Source organism: Rhinopithecus roxellana, chromosome 21, assembly GCF_007565055.1.
Source record: "Rhinopithecus roxellana isolate Shanxi Qingling chromosome 21, ASM756505v1, whole genome shotgun sequence".
Taxonomy (NCBI): domain Eukaryota; kingdom Metazoa; phylum Chordata; class Mammalia; order Primates; family Cercopithecidae; genus Rhinopithecus; species Rhinopithecus roxellana.
In genome coordinates this window covers 58410397-58422261 of record NC_044569.1, presented here as the reverse complement: position 1 = coordinate 58422261, position 11865 = coordinate 58410397, and positions in this window count along the sequence as shown.

Below are 11865 nucleotides of genomic sequence, written 5' to 3'. Positions count from 1 at the left end.
TGCAACTCTGTGGGCTGAATTCACCCACAACAAAGAAGTTTCTGAGAAGGCGTCTCTGCAGATTTGTCTGAGGATATTTCATTATTCACCATGGGATTCAACAATATCCAAGACATCACTTCTGAGATTCCACAAAATCAGTGCTAGCAAACACCTCCTTGAAAAGGGTGGTGTAACACTGTGAAATGAATTAACACATCACAAAGCAGTTTCTCAGAAAGTTTCATTCTGGGTTTTCTCGGAGGATATTTCCTTTGTCACCGTCAGCTGCATAGCGCTAAGAAGTATCCCATTGCAGATTTCAAGAAAACTGTGTTAGCAAACTGATCACTGAAGAGAAAAGCATAACTCGGTGAGTTACATTCACACATCGCAATGCAGTTTCTCAGAACCCTTCTTTCCAGTTTTGATCTAAGGATATTTATTTTTTTCAGCATAGCCCGCAATGAGATCTCAAATATCACTTTGCAGAATCCACGACAACAGTGTTAGCAAACTATTGCAAGAAGGGAAAGGTGAAACTCTGTGAGATGAATTCACACATTACAATGAAGTTTATAAGAAAATTCTGTCTAGTTTTTCTCTGAGGATATTTCCTTTATCAGCGTAGACATCAATGCGATCCAAACTAGCCCTTCTCAGGTTCCTCAAGGACGGTGTTAATGGACTACTCCATGAAACATAAGTGTAACTGTGTGAGATGAATTCACACATCACAATGAAGTTTCTAAGAAAGCTTCTTTCTAGTTTTTCTCTGAGGATATTTTCTTTATCAGCGTAGGCCTCAATGCGATCCAATGTAGCCCTTCTCAAGTTCCTCAAAGACAGTGTGAACGGACCGCTCCATGAAACGTAAGTGTAACTCTGTGAGATGAATTCACACACCACACAGAAGTTTCTGAGAAAGCTTCTTTCTAGTTTTTCTCTGAGGATATTTCCTTTGTCACTGTTAGCTTCATTGCGCTAAGAAGTATGCCATTGCAGATTTCAAGAAAACTGTGTTAGCAAAGTAATCACTGAAGAGAACCGTGTAACTCTTTGAGTTGCATTCACACATCGAACGCATATTTCTCAGAACGCTTCTTTCCAGTTTTGATCTGAGGATATTTCCTTTTTCACCATGGGCCTCAATTGGCTCCCAAATATCACTTTGGAGAACCCACGAAAACAGTCTTAGCAAACTGCTACAAGAAGGGAAAGGTGAAACTCTGTGTGATGAATTCACACATCAGAAAGCAATTTCTCAGAAAGCTTCTTTCTAGTTATTTTCTGAGGATATTTCTGCTTTCACCTTGGGCCTCAGTGCACTCCCAAATATCACTTTGCAGATTCCACGCTAACAATGATAGCAAACTGCTTTGTGAGGACAAAGTTGTATCTCGGTGAGATGAATTCACATATCATAAAGAAGTTTCTCAGAACGCTACTTTCTACTTTTTCTTGGAGGATATTTCCTTTGTCACAGAAAGCTTCCTGGCACTAAGAAATATCCCAGTGCAGATTTCAAGAAAACACTGTTGGCAAACGGATCAATGAAAAGGAAAGTGCAGCTCTGTGAGTTGCATTCACATGTCACAATGCAGTTTCTCAGAACGCATGTTTCCAGTGTTTATCTGAGGATATTTCCTTTTTCACCATAGCCCTCCATGGGCTCCCAAATATCACTTTGCCAATTCCACGGGAACAGTCTTAGCGAGCGGCTTCATGAGGAGAAAGGTGTAACTCTGTGAGATGAATTCACAGATCACAAAGAAGTTTCTCAGAAAGCTTCTTTCTCATTTTGATGGGAGGATATTTCCTTTGGCCTTATAGTCTTCAAAGGGATCCGAAATATCAGTTCTCAGATTCCACAAAAACAGGGCTAGCCAATGGCCCCACGAAATACAGGTGTAACTCAGGGATTGAACACACACATCACCAAGCGGTTTCTCAGAAAGCTGTTTTTTTTTTTTTTTTTTTTTTTTTTCCCGGATGAGGTTATTTGTGGTATCGGAGCGCCACCTTGTGTCTTTTTGCAGATTCTGCGAAAACTCTGTTGGCAAGCTTCTCAATGAAAACAATGATGTAACCCTGTGGACTGAATTCACCCACAACAAAGACGTTTCTGAGAAGGCTTCTCTGCAGATTTCTCTGAGGATATTTTATTATTCACCATGAAATTCAACGATATCCAAGACATCACTTCTGAGATTCCACAAAATCAGTGCTAGCAAACTCCTCTATGAAAGGGTGGTGTAACACTGTGAAATGAATTAACACATCACTAAGCAGTTTCTCTGAAAGTTCCATTCTGGGTTTTCTCGGAGGATATTTCCTTTGTTACACTCAGCTGCATAGCGCTAAGAAGTATCCCATTGCAGATTTCAAGAAAACTGTGTTAGCAAACTGATCAAAGAAGAGAAAAGTAAAACTCTGTGAGTTACATTCACATATCGCAATGCAGTTTCTCAGAATCCTTCTTTCCAGTGTTGATCTGAGGATATTTCCTTTTTCACCAGAGCCCTCAATGAGCTCCCAAATATCACTTTGAAGAATCTACGACAACAGTGTTAACAAACTGTTATGAGAAGGGAACGGTGAAACTCTGTGTGTTGAATTTATACATCAGAAAGAAATTTCTCAGAAAGCTTCTTTCTAGTGATTATCCGAGGATATTTCGTTTTTCACCATGAATCTCAATTGGCTCCCAAATATCACTTTGCAGATTCAACGGAAACAGTGATAGCAAACTGCTTCATGAAGACAAACTTGCAACTCTGTGAGCTGAATTAACACATCACAAAGAAGTTTCCCACAAACCATATTTCGCGTTTTTAATTGAGGATTTTCTTTTTATCAGAGTAGGCCTCAATGCGATCCAAAGTAGCCCTTCTCAGGTTCCTCAAAGACAGTGTTAACGCACTGCTCCATGAAACGTAAGTGTAATTCTGCGAGATGAATTCACACATCACACAGAAGTTTCTAAGAAAGCTTCTTTCTAGTTTTTGTCTGAGGATATTTCCTTTGTCCCCGTAAGCTTCGTTGCACTAAGAAGTATCCCATTGCAGATTTCAAGACAACTGTGCTGGCAAACTGATCACTGATGATAAACCTGTACTTCTGTGAGCTGCATTCACACATCGCAATGCAGTTTCTCAGAACGCTTCTTTCTCGTTTTGATCTGAGGATGTTTCCTTTTTCACTGTAGCCCTCAAAGAGCTCCCTAATATCACTTTGCAGAATCCATGACAACAGTGTTAGCAAACTGTTACAGAAGGGAAGGGTGAAACTCTGTGTGATGAATTCACACATCAGAAATCAATTTCTCTGAAAGATTCTTTCTAGTTATTATCTGAGGATATTTTCTTTTTTACCATGGGCCTCAAATGGCTCCCAAATATCACTTTGCAGACTCCTCGAAAACAGTTATAGCAAACTGCTACAAGAAGGGAAAGGTGAAACTCTGTGTGATGAATTCACACATCAGAAAGCAATTTCTCAGAAAGCTTCTTTCTAGTTATTATCTGAGGATATTTATGCTTTCACCGTTGTCCTCAATGCGCTCCGAAATATCACTTTGCAGATTCCACGCTAACAATGATAGCAAATTGCTTCGTGAAGACAAAGTTGTATCTCGGTGGGATGAATTCACATATCATAAAGAAGTTTCTCAGAACGCTACTTTCCAGTTTTTATTGGAGGATATTTCCTTTGTCAATGAAAGCGTCCTGGTGCTAAGAAATATCCTAATGCAGATTTCAAGAAAACACTGTTAGCAAACGGATCAATGAAAAGGAAAGTACAGCTCTGTGAGTTGCATTCACATGTCACAATGCAGTTTCTCAGAATGCGTCTTTCCAGTTTTTATCTTAGGATATTTCCTTTTTCACCATAGCCCTCCATGGCCTCTCAAATATCACTTTGCCAATTCCACGGGAACAGTCTTAGCGAGCGGTTTCATGAGGAGAAAGGTGTAACTCTGTGAGATGAATTCACAGATCACAAAGAAGTTTCTCAGAAAGCTTCTTTCTCATTTTGATGGGAGGATATTTCCTTTGGCCCTATAGTCTTCAAAGGGATCCGAAATATCAGTTCTCAGATTCCACAAAAACAGGGCTAGCCAATGGCCCCACGAAATACAGGTGTAACTCAGGGGGTTGAACACACATCACCAAGCAGTTTCTCAGAAAGCTGCTTTTTTTTTTTTTTTTTTTTTTTTTTTCCCGGATGAGGTTATTTGTGGTCTCGGAGCGCCACCTTTTGTCTTTTTGCAGATTCTGCGAAAACTCTGTTGGCAAGCTTCTCAATGAAAACAATGTTGTAACCCTGTGGACTGAATTCACCCACAACAAAGACGTTTCTGAGAAGGCTTCTCTGTAGATTTCTCTGAGGATATTTTATTATTCACCATGAAATTCAACCATATCCAAGACATCACTTCTGAGATTCCACAAAATCAGTGCTAGCAAACTCCTCCATGAAAGGGTGGTGTAACACTGTGAAATGAATTCACACATCACTAAGCAGTTTCTCAGAAAGTTTCATTCTCGGTTTTCTCGGAGGATATTTCCTTTGTCACAGTCAGCTGCATAGTGCTAAGAAGTATCCCTTTGCAGATTTCAAGAAAACTGTGTTAGCAAACTGATCAAAGAAGAGAAAAGTAAAACTCTGTGAGTTACATTCACACATCACAATGCAGTTTCTCAGAACGCTTCTTTCCAGTTTTGATCTGAGGATATCTCTCTTTTCACCAGAGCCCTCAATGAGCTAACAAATATCACTTTGCAGAATCTACGACAACAGTGTTAGCAAACTGTTACAAGAAGGGAAGGGTGAAATTCTGTGTGTTGAATTCACACATCAGAAAGTAAGTTCTCAGATAGCTTCTTTCTAGTTATTATCTGAGGATATTTCCTTTTTCACCCTGGGCCTTAATTGGCTCCCAAATATCACTTTGCAGATTCAGCGGAGACAGTGATAACAAACTGTTTCATGAAGACTAACTTGCACCTCTGTGAGCTGAATTAACAGATCACAAAGAAGTTTCTCACAAACCACCTTTTACGTTTTTAATTGAAGATATTTTCTTTATCAGAGTAGGTCTCAATGCGATCCAAACTAGCCCTTCTCAGTTTCCTCAAAGACAGTGTTAACGGACTGTTCTATGAAACGTAAGTGTAACTCTGTGAGATGAATTCACACATCACAAAGAAGTTTCTAAGAAAGCTTCTTTCTAGTTTTTCTCTGAGGTTATTTCGTTTGTCACCGTAAGCTTCATTGCGCTAAGAAGTATCGCATTGCAGATTTCCAGAAAACTGTGATAGCAAACTGATCACTGAAGAGAAACGTGTAACTCTGTGAGTTGCATTCACACATCGCAATGCAGTTTCTTACAGTGCTTCCTTCCAGTTTTGATCTGAGGATATTTTCTTTTTCACCATAGTCCACAATGAGCTCCCAAATATCACTTTGCAGAATCCACGACAACAGTCTTAGCAAACTGCTACTAGAAGGGAAAGGTGAAAATCTGTGTGATGAATTCACACATAAGAAAGCAGTTTCTCTGAAGCTTCTTTCTAGTTATTATCTGAGGATATTTCCTTTTTCACCATGGGCCTCAATTGGCTCGGAAATATCACTTTGCAGAATCCACGAAAACAGTCTTGGCAAACTGCTACAAGAAGGGAAAGGTGAAACTCTGTGTGATGAATTCACACATCAGAGCGCAATTTCTCAGAAAGCTTCTTTCTAGTTATTATCTGAGGATATTTCCATTTTCACCGTGGGCTTCAATGCGCTCCCAAATATCACTTTGCAGATTCCACGCAAACAACGATAACAAACTGCATCGTGAAGACAAAGTTGTATCTCGGTGAGATGAATTCACATATCATAAAGATGTTTCTCAGAATGCTACTTTCTACTTTTTATTGGAGGATATTTCCTTTGTCACTGGAAGCTTCCTGGCACTAAGAAATAGCCCAATGCAGATTTCAAGAAAACACTGTTAGCAAATGGATCACTGAAGAGAAACGTGTTACTCTGTGAGTTGCATTCACACATCGTAATGCAGTTTCTCAGAACGCTTCTTTCCGGTATTGATCTGAGGATATTTCCTTTTTCATCATAGCACTCAATAAGCTCCCTAATATCACTTTGCAGAATCCACGACAATAGTGTTAGCAAACTATTACAAGAAGGGAAGGGTGAAACTCTGTGTCATGATTCACACATCAGAAAGCAATTTCCTGCTCAAATTTTTATCTGAATTTATCCCCTATTTCCCTGCAGGCTTAAATATGCTCCAATGTCCCTTCAGAAATCCGTCGTTGACGCAGTTGCAAATCTGCATAATAGAAGCAAAATTTTATCTATGCAATTTTCTGCTCAATTCAATATCCCTTAATATCCCTTAATGTTGCCACTTAATATCCCTTCCCAGATTCCTCAGAGACAGAGTTTCCAAACTGGGCAATGCAGTGTAAGCTGTAACTCTCTGAAATGAATGCACACGTCAGAGAACAGCTTCTTGGAATGTTTCTTTCTGGTTGTTATGTCCTGATATTTCACTTTTCGCCATAGTATTCAATGCGTTGCAATATACTACTTTTTTAGTTTTGTTGGAACAGTGCTCAACCACTGACTTATGAGAAAAGAGGTATAATTTCCTGATTGGAATGCACACATCACAAAGCAGTTTTTCAGAAAGCTTCTTTCCAGTTTTTCTCTGAAAATATCTCCTATTTCCCCACAGGAATGGATGCGCTCCCGAATGTCCCTTCCCGAATCTGTCCATGATGCGGTCTCAAACCTGCGTTATAGAAAAAAACTTTTATCTCTGTGAGATGAATGGACTTATCTATCACAAAGCAGTTTCACAGAAAGATTCTTTCCGGTTTTTGTGTGAGGATATTTCCTTTTTTGCCATAGCTGTCCATATACTCCTTAATGTTTCCTGGTAGCTTTTTCTCCAAACGGGATTCACCCATCTTCTATGAGAAAAAAAGAATACGTCTGTGATTGAAATGCACATGTAGCAAAGAAGCTCCGTCGAAATCTTCTCTGAAGTATCTATCTGAAGATATTTCTGTTTTCACCATAAGCCTCAAAGCGTGCCCTAGTGTCTCTTAGCTGACTAACCTAAAACAGCATTACAATACGGCTCAATGTAAACAGAAGTTTAACTGTGAGAGGGGACTTCACGTGACCTAGAGCAGTTTCAGAGAAAGTTTCCTTCTGGTTTTTATCGGAGGGTATTTCTTTTTCAGCATATTCGTAAGAGCGTTCCCAATTGTCTTTCTCAGTTTCCACAGAAACTGTGATTTCACACTGCTCAATTCAAAGAATGATTTAACTCTATGAGATGAATACACACAACACAAAGCAGTTGCTCCAAAAGCTTCTCTCCAGTTTCATCAGAAGACGTTTCCTTTCTCACCACAAGCCTTGGGTACCACTTATTATCCTTTCACAGATTCCTTAAAGACAGAGCTTCCAAACCGGGCAACGTAGTTGTTTGGATGAACAGAGGCGAGATGGCCCACTTCTGGCTTCTTCACCACCAACTTTTCCCGTGCGCGTGAAAATGCAGCCGGTGCCCGGGAAGGTGCAGATCAACCGGGCATGCACCAGGTGACCTGAATCCCAAGATACCAAGATTTACCTGGCTGCACCTATGGAACGCCACCCGGCATGCCCGTACCCCACCTATTGCACTCCCACTCCCAGAAAAGCCGCTCACGGCGAGCGCGCCACACGGACTTCCTCAGCCCCCCCTCCTGTCGCAACTGCATCAGGAACTCCGCCCGAGAGCTCCACCGGGCGACTTTCTTGGCCTCCTCTGCTGGAGGCCGGCAGATCTCACCCTCCACACCTTCTTCCCTGAAGCTAGGTGACCAAAAAACAAATTTGCAGTTTTGCTCCTACCCTTGCCTACTCGCTGGTTCTTTTGCGCCCGCTCTGGTGGTCTTAGAAAAACAAATCAGGTGGTGCCAAAAACCCGGGAGGAGACCCCTCCTCAGGCCTCTAAGGATTGAGGAACCTCCTCCTGCTCCCACGCCGCAGATGGACCAGGACCTGAGACCCGCTTCCCTCACTCTCATGGCCTCTCTGGGTTAAGCGCCCTTGTCTCTTCTTTACCTCCCTCAGCCAAAAATCCTGCACAGGTCCGAGGCCCACTTTTGAGCCCCCAAGAGGCTCGGGAGCCACCACGTGGTTCGAGAGACCCATTCAGGATGGAGACGTCCGCCTGAAGGTAATCTCCACCTTGGCTGCAATAGCCTCCAGTCTGTCTCTGGTGGTACCAAAGGACGCTTTAAAGCCAGGCAGAGATCCACTTCCATTTCCATTGTGTAAGTAAAAAGGAAACAATTGGGAAACTCCCAGTCAAAATTTCCAAAGAGCACCCCCTTATGGAGCCTCCTAGCCAATTTAAAAACCTTACCACTTGAACAAGTCCTTAGGAGGAAGTGGTTAATTTTCCTTTCCACTGTGGCATGGCCCCAATACAAACTAGACAACAAGTGTTCCGAAATTAATAACTTACAAGGCTTTTGGGCCTTATGCTCTCTTCCCGACCTGTGTAGTCACTGCTCTTTGGCCCAAGTTATGCTAGCCAAGGACACCGGCTCAAAGAAACCCGAAAAAGAGGAGTCTCTTTTCCTTTCTGTTCAGCCGGAGGACCTAGGTTTTCCTTCGGCTTCCGCACCCTCACTCCCGCCCTACACTCCTCCTCCTCCCCCCGTCCAGACTCCTCCTTCCTCGTCCTTATCTACTAGTAATCCACTCGGTCCTGTGCCTCCTTCGGGGCCCCCAACTGGCTTTCTTGAGTCCCCTATCTCTGCCCACACCCGCTCTAAGTGTCCTGCTGATGCCCCCACTCCTGCCCCACACCATCCTACAGTGTTAGCGCCTTTGCAAGAGGTAGCTGGGGCAGAGAGGGTAGTCAGAGTACATGTCCCTTTTTCACTGGCCGATCTTTCCAAAATTGAGAAGCGTTTAGGTGATTTCTCAGCTAATCCTACCATATACATAAGGGAATTTAGATAGCTTTGTCAGGCCTATGACTTAACTTGGCATGACCTCCAGGTTATCCTAACCTCTACCCTAAACCCTGAGGAGCAACAGCGCATCCTAGCGGCCGCCAGGCAGCACGACAACGAACTACATTTAACTGACACTGCCATTCCACTAGGGGAGCAAGCAGTCCCCTCGGCAGACCCAGACTGGGACTACCAAGCAGGCCAGCCTGGGCGCCGTAGGCGAGTCATAATGGTCCAGTGTTTGTTGGCTGGTATGTAAGCAGCCTCAAACAAAACTGTAAATTTTAACAAATTAAAAGAAATTATTCAAAATCCAGAAGAAAATCCAGCCACATTCTTAAATAGGTTGACTGAGGTTCTAACCAACTATACCCGGTTAGATCCGGCTTCCCTCACAGAGGCCACCGTTTTGGCGTCTTATTTCACTTCTCAATCAGCTCCTGACATTCGTAAAAAACTTCAAAAGGTAGAGGATGGTCCTCAGAAACCAACACAAGACCTAGTTAAATTACCTTTTATGGTCTATAACTCCAGAGAGGAGATGGCTGAGGCACAGCGGCAGGCTCACCTCAAACAGAAGGCACAGCTCCTAGCAGCGGCTTTACAGCCCAGTCGTAACCCCAGACCAGAGAGCACACACCCCGCAGACTCCAAGGCTACAAAAGGAGCCTGCTATAAGTGCGGCAAGGCAGGGCACTGTGCCAACAGGTGTCCACAAGGTCCCCGAGCCCCAACACAACCTTGCTATCAGTGCAAGGCGTCAGGACATTGGGCTAGTGAATGTCCTAACCCTCGTCCACCAGCAAACCCCAGCCCTGCTTGCCAACAGGAAGGACACTGGAGGTCTGATTGCCCCACCCTGAGAACAGGGGCCACGTCTCATCGTGACCCTTTTCCGAGGATCCTGGGAGCACCTTCCAGCTCCTACATCTGGACGACAACAACTGAAGGTGCTGAGACTTGGGGACTCCATCACCCTCATCGAGCCGTGGGTAACTCTCCTGGTAGCGGGTAAGACAATTAATTTTTTAATCGACAGCGGGGCTACTTATTCTGTTTTGCCGTCCTTCACTGGACCTAGCCTAGCCTTCCAATATCTCTGTAGTAGGAGTGGACGGAAAGCCCTCCACTGCACGAAAAACTCCACTCCTTAATTGCTGCCTGGCCAACAACTACTTTGCGCACTCGTTCCTTTTTATATCCTCATGCCCTAACCCCTTACTAGGCCGAGACATCCTGAGCACCTTAAAGGCCTCCATATCCATTCCCACCAACCCATCCACTCCCCTTCAACCCCCTCACGACCTGTTGCTTATGTTTTGTGCAGGCACACACGCTCCTCCTATGCTGCCCCCACCCCCCATCTTTCCTATTTCTGTACACCCTCAAGTGTGGGACACTTCCACCCTGGTCATAGCGGCCCACCACTCACCAGTTCTTGTCAAGCTCAAAGATCCCACTCGTTTCCCAAACCGCCCCCAGTTCTCTCTCTCCGACACATCTACAAGGTTTAAAGCCAATTATCATGCGACTACTTAGCCAACATATTCTTGTCCGCACACATTCCCCCTGTAACACTCCAATACTTCCAGTCAAAAAGGACAGATGGAACATATAGGTTAGTACAGGATCTTCGGCTAGTCAATGAGGCTATCCGTCCAATGCACCCTGTAGTTCCCAACCCTTTAACCGTTATGTCTCATATCCCCACCAATTCTACTTATTTTACTGTGCTAGATATTAAGGATGCTTTCTTTACCATACCCCTACACACAGAGTGCCAGTTTCTTTTTGCTTTCACATGGGAAGACCCACACACACATACCTCCACTCAACTGACGTGGACAGTCCTCCCACAAGGGTTCTGGGACAGCCCCCATTTCTTCGGTCAGGCCTTAGCAAAAGACCTTGCCTCCTGCCCCCTCACTACTAGCAAAGTTCTGCAGTATGTAGATGATCTCCTCATCTGTAGCCCTACCAAACAAGACTCTCTTCTAGACACTGCAACTCCCCTCAACCATTTAGGCTCACTAGGTTATAGAGTATCTAAACACAAGGCCCAAATTTCTTGCCAAACCGTCATATACTTAGGAATTGAAATCACCCCAACAACCTGGTCACTAACTACTGACCATATGGCCCTAATACGAAACCTTCTTCCCCCTCAAGATGCAAAAGAAGTTCAATCCTTCCTAGGTCTAATAGGCTTCTTCAGACATTGGATCCCCAATTTTGGAATCTTAGCCAAACCTTTATATGCCGCAGTTATAGAAACCCCACATGGGCCTTTGTCCAACCCCAAGTTAATCTCGACTCATTTCACCCTCCTAAAACCTTGCCTTCTCTCACAACCCACTCTCTCACTGCCTGATTTCCAGCGTCCCTTCCAACTCTTTACAGATGAAAGGGCAGAAAGTGACAGTTGGTCTTTTAGCCCAGCCTGTGGGCAGCACCCACTGCCCTGTGGCCTATCTATCCAAACAACTAGACCCAACTGTACCAGGCTGGCAACCCTGTCTGCGTGCGTTAGCAGCGGCAGCCTGCCTGACCCAGGAAGCAAGAAAGCTCATTAGAGGCTGTAATCTAAAAGTCCTCTCAACACACCATCTTCAGGATCTCATCTCTCATAAAAGTATTAGCCACTTAACTCCATCCCGGCTCCAACTTTTCCATCTCTTATTCATAGAAGACCCCACTGTTACTTTAGAAGTTTGCTCCTCTCTAAATCCAGCCACTTTACTGCCAGACCCTCTTAAACCACCCCATACTAAACATTCTTGTTCTGAGGTCCTGGAGGCTCAACCCCCCAACCACCTACAGTTGCATGACCGGCCCCTTCAGAATG